Source organism: Lactuca saligna, chromosome 4 (assembly GCF_052625555.1).
Source record: "Lactuca saligna cultivar CGN05327 chromosome 4, ASM5262555v1, whole genome shotgun sequence".
NCBI classification, from domain to species: Eukaryota; Viridiplantae; Streptophyta; class Magnoliopsida; order Asterales; family Asteraceae; genus Lactuca; species Lactuca saligna.
In genome coordinates, this window is record NC_136420.1 from 144,852,719 (window position 1) to 144,858,260 (window position 5,542).

Sequence of the window (5,542 nt, forward strand, 5' to 3'; positions counted from 1 at the left end):
ACGGGGCATCTACTTGCCGAGTACACGACTCTACTCGGCGAGTATATGTCACAGATTGAAAAATTTTGTGAATTTAGAAAAATTAGTGTATTAATTCATGTTTTTACACCATCCACCCCACACTCCAAGCATGGCTTGTCCTCAAGCAGTTATTGGCATGAAAGTAGATGAAGAAGAATGAAAAAAATTTGAAAATAAAGAAAAGGAAAGAAAATGCAAACTTGAGACTCGGGTTGCCTCCCGAGAAGAGCTTCTTTTTATGGAGTCATTAGCTGGACTCCTCCCCTTCTACGTAGTTGCAATCCCGCCCAGCAGCAACTCTACCAATCCTTCATTCCGGGGGACTCCTTCTTCATATTTTTTTACTCTATGACCATTGACTTTGACAGGCGTGCCGTCTCTTGATAACAACTCTATAGCCCCATGTGGAAACACCGTCTTGACCAAAAAAGGACCATCCCACCTTGATTTGAGTTTGCCCGAGAAAAGTTTTAATCGGGAATTGAAAAGCAACACTTTTTGGCCTTCATGGATTTCTTTATGCTTGATCCTTTTATCATGCCATTTCTTGGTCTTTTCTTTATAAAGCCAAGAACTAGAGTATGCATCATTCCTTAGCTCTTCAAGGGCATTCATTTGCATCAAACGGTTGCTCTTTAGTTCTTCCATGTCGAAGTTGCACCTCTTTAAAGCCCAATACGCCCTATGCTCGATCTCGACCGGTAAATGGCATTGCTTTCCATAAACTAACCTATATGGTCTAGTACCAATAGGTGTTTTGAAAGCTGTACGAAAGGCCCATAATGCATCATCTAGCTTGTCCGACCATTCCTTGCGGTTGCTTCCCACCGACTTTTCTAAAATTCGCTTCAAAGCTCGATTGGTCACTTTGGTTTGTCCACTAGTTTGTGGATGATATGATGTGGAGAACTTATGGGTAACCCCATATTTCTTTAGCACCTTTTCCAATTGATTATTGGCAAAATGTGTGCCTCGGTCACTGATTAAGGCCTTCGGAATGCCAAAGCATGAAAATAGCTTCTTCAAGAATCGCACCACTACCCGTCCGTCATTTGTTGGTAACGCTTGTGCCTCAGCCCATTTGGATACATAATCGACCGCTACCAGTATGTACTTGTTCCCTTTGGACATGGGAAAAGGTCCCATGAAATCAATGCCCCACACATCAAACACCTCGCACACTTGGATACTATGTTGTGGCATTTCATTTCGAGATGAAATGTTTCCCACTCTTTGACAAGCATCACATTCTTTGACAAATTGGGCTGCATCTTTAAAGATTGTAGGCCAATAAAACCCAATGTCAAAGATCTTCTTTGCAGTGTAGTGTGCTCCATGATGTCCTCCCATGGGCCCGCTATGGCAATGGTCTAGTATTCTCCGGCTTTCCTTCCCGAACACACATCTTCGTATGATACCATCCGCACAGCTTCGGAAGAGGTATGGGTCGTCCCAAAAGTAATATTTGACTTCAGCAAAGAATTTCTTCTTTTGTTGACTGCTATAGTCCTTCGGGATATAATTTGTAGATAAATAGTTAGCTATGTTTGCGAACCATGGCTCTTCTCCCACTGACACCATGATGTATTAATCCGGAAAGTCGTCTCCATCTTTGTCTTCTTGCAATTGCGGGTTCTCTAGCCTGGACAAGTGATCAGCCGCTACGTTCTCCATTCCCTTCTTGTCTCGTATTTCTATGTCGAATTCTTGAAGAAGTAGCACCCATCGTATCAGTCTTGGCTTAGCATCCTGTTTGGAAAACAAATACTTGATAGCCGAGTGGTCAGTAAAAACAGTAGTTTTAGATAAAACCAAGTAAGGGCGAAATTTGTCAAAAGCATACACCACAGCTAACAATTCTTTTTCAGTGGTGGTGTAATTCTCTTGGGCTGGGTTTAAGGTTTTGCTAGCATAATATATGGGTTGAAAGTTCTTATCAACCCTTTGACCAAGGACAGCTCCTAATGCATAGTCACTAGCATCACACATGATCTCAAAGGGTAAGTTCCAATTTGGTGCAATAATGATCGGGGCATTAGTTAATTTTTCCTTTAAAAATTCGAATGCCTCTATACACTCTTTAGTAAAATTAAATGGTGCATCTTTAAGTAATAATTGTGTTAGACGCCTAGTTATTTTGGAAAAATATTTTATGAAATGTCGGTAAAAACTTGCGTGTCCTAGAAAATTCCTAATGCCCTTCACATTAGTTGGTGGGGGTAATTTGGCAATGGTGTCAATCTTTGCCCGATCCACCTCAATTCCGTTTTTTGAAACTTTGTGGCCCAAAACTATACCCTCCTTGACCATGAAGTGACATTTTTCCCAATTGAGGACCAAGTCGGTTTTCTCACACCTAGCAAGCATTGAGTCAAGATTTGTGAGACAGTCATGGAAAGAAGATCCGAAAACGGAAAAGTCATCCATAAAAACTTCCATGAATTTTTCCACCATATCGTGGAATATAGCTGTCATACACCTTTGAAAAGTCGCAGGTGCATTGCATAGCCCAAAAGGCATGCGTCTATAGGCAAAAGTCCCACTTGGGCATGTGAATGTGGTCTTTTCTTGGTCCATCAGGTCTATGGGTATTTGAAAATAACCCGAAAATCCATCTAGAAAGCAATAATATCTATGGCCCGATAGTCTTTCTAACATTTGATCAATAAAAGGTAGGGGAAAATAGTCTTTACGAGTGGCATCGTTTAGCTTTCGATAATCGATGCACACTCTCCAACCGGTTACCGTTTGTGTCGAGATTAACTCGTTCTTTTCGTTGGTTATGACCTTCATCCCTCCTTTCTTGGGCACCACTTGGACCGGACTCACCCATGGGCTATCGGAAATGGAGTAAATGATTCATGCATCTAAGAGTTTGACCACTTCCTTCTTGACTACTTCTTGCATGTTCGGGTTCAACCTTCTTTGGTGTTGTACCACCGGCTTTGCTCCTTCTTCTAGATTGATCTTGTGAGAGCAATAGGATGGGCTTATTCCTTTGATGTTGGTTATGCTCCATGCTATGGCCCGTTTCCATTTCTTCAACACTTGCACTAGCTCCTCCTTTTCCGACTTGGACAGATCCGAGGTTATGATTACTGGCTTTTGATTGCCTTCTTCCAGAAAAGCATACTCCAAATGGTCTGGTAACGTTTTTAGCTTTGTTCGTTGGTTCTGAGTGATGGACTCGCCGAGTACAGGTGACGTACTCGGCGAGTTGGTGGCTGCATTCACGAATCCTGACTTTTCTTCAGATATACTCGGCGAGTAGATCGGCCCTACTCGGCGAGTAACGCTTTCAGATTGCTTCATTAGTTCTTCATACTCCGCGTCTTCCAACAGTCTTTCCATTTCTAGTAAATCCTTTTCTGGATCAAATGCTTCATCTAAAGCTACAAACTTGCTGGAATCTTCAGGTCTATCTTCCTCCAATAGTTCATCAAGCATGTCGATTGAGAACGTCGTGTCGTCACTGCTCCTAGAATACTTCATAGCTTGGTCCACCCCAAATGTTACTGAATCGTCCCCGACCCGCAAGGTGAGCTTTGAGTCTCTCATGTCTACTATAGCGCTGGTTGTGTTGAGGAAGGGCCTTCCAAGGATGCTTGGTACTTGTGGATCCGCCTCCATGTCTAAAATGATGAAATCAGCAGGAAAGACAAATTTATCCACTTTCACTAGCAAATCTTCGCATATGCCTCTTGGGAAGGTGACTGTCTTGTTTGCCAAATGTATTGGCATGCGAATTGGCCTTGGCTCTGGGAGGTCTAGCTTCTTAAAGAATGAGTATGGCATAAGATTCACACTTGCTCCAGAATCAGCTATGGCATGAATTGCAGCCAAGTTTCCAAATTGGCAAGGTAAAGTCACGCTCCCCGGATTACCCTTCTTCTTTGGTAGCTTATTTAGCATTGCAGCGGAGTAGTTCTCATTAAGCACTACCTTCTGCACTTCTTCCATCTTTCTTCTATTGGTGAGGAGTTCCTTAAGGAACTTTGCATACTTGGGCATTTGCATGACGGCTTCAATGAACGGTATGTTGATTTGAAGAGTCTTAATGTGGTCTAGAAACTTCTAATATTCCTCTTCCTGCTTCTCTTTCTTGGCTTGGGCTGGGTATGGCATTGGAGGCTGGTTAGGCTTTTTAGGAAATTATTCACATGTTTTTGATGGTGTACTCGCCGAGTCCATCATCCCTACTCGGCGAGTAGGACTCTCAGATTGTAACTTTTGGTTTTCTGCTGGTTTTTCCGCTTCTTCCTTCTGTGAGTCCTTGGGTGCTTCAGTTCGAATGGGTGCTAGGGGAGTGATTATCTTCCCACTTCTTGTTGTGACAATGTTTATATGCGCGCCTCGTGGGTTATTTTCGGTTTTGCTAGGAAGTTCACCCGGTGACCTTTGGTTAAGTTATTGAGCAAGTTACCCAAGCTGTGTTTCTATATTGTGGATAGATGCTTGCTGGTTCCTGATCATGGTTCTTGTTTCTTGGATAGCATCATCATGATCACTATGCCTTTTTTCTGAAGCAACTACAAATTTAGTGAGCATATCTTGTACTCTTCGTAAGGAAGCCACTCTTTCTTTTGTTTGCCTCATTCTTCATCATATCGGTCTCCACTCGAGTAACACGCTTGCGCCTTCTTGTTGCCATTCTCATCCAAATCGCAGTCTCTAGTAAGGTGAGGCCCATTGCAGTTTTCACAACCCACCCGAATAGCATGGATCGTTTGATCCATTTTATCCATTCTCCTATCCATGGTTTTTAGCATAGCCATGACCGCGGATAAGTCTTCAGTAGCAGCATAAGCTGCTCCCCTAGTGACATCATGTCTAGGGTTATGGTATTCTCTAGAGTGTTTAGAGAATTCTTCAATCAATTCTTTAATCACCGGGGGCAGCTTCTTTGTAAGTGGGCCTTGCGAGTCTAGCAACTGCCTGGTTGTGACATTGACTCCATCATAGAAGATGGAGACTTCTTGCTGGCTGTTTAGATCATGGTGTGGGAAATTTCTTAGCAGACTCTTGTACCTCTCCCATGCTTCATATAGCGACTCTCTCCAGCTTGTTGTTCAAAGTTTGCAATGGCCTTCTTCAGCTTGGCTATCTTAGAAGGTGGGAAAAAGTGATCAAGGAATTCTTCCTTCATCTTGGCCCAAGTAGTGACTGATCCGGGGGGAAGTGACTTGAGCCAGTCTTTAGCAGCACCCTTGAATGTTACCGGAAGCATACGAAGTAATTGAGTCTCGCGGGTTACATTTGGAATATTGAAGTAATCAAATACATCATTGACTTCATCCAAATGCTTGTAGGCATCTTCATGATCTTTCCCATAAAAAGGTATTTCTTTGAGTGAAGCTAGTATATGACCCTTTAGCTCGAAGGTAGCAGTTGCGGGAATTGTGGGTTGCACAAGTCCCGGGCCATTGTCGTCGCGCATCCTCTTCTTCCATTCTCCCATGGGAATTTCATCAATGTTAGCCATTGTGAAAGCTAACTCTTCCTCGGACTCGGTTTCGTGCTC

At 43.0% G+C, this 5,542-nt stretch overlaps 1 non-coding gene across 1 annotated transcript; it reads left to right on the forward strand.

Annotated features, from left to right (window-relative positions):
• The first annotated feature begins 5,010 nt into the window (after positions 1-5,010).
• Positions 5,011-5,119, forward strand: LOC145044650 (small nucleolar RNA R71). The gene has a single exon (XR_013681597.1). It is a non-coding gene; the product is annotated as a small nucleolar RNA R71 (small nucleolar RNA).
• The last annotated feature ends 423 nt before the right edge of the window (positions 5,120-5,542 follow it).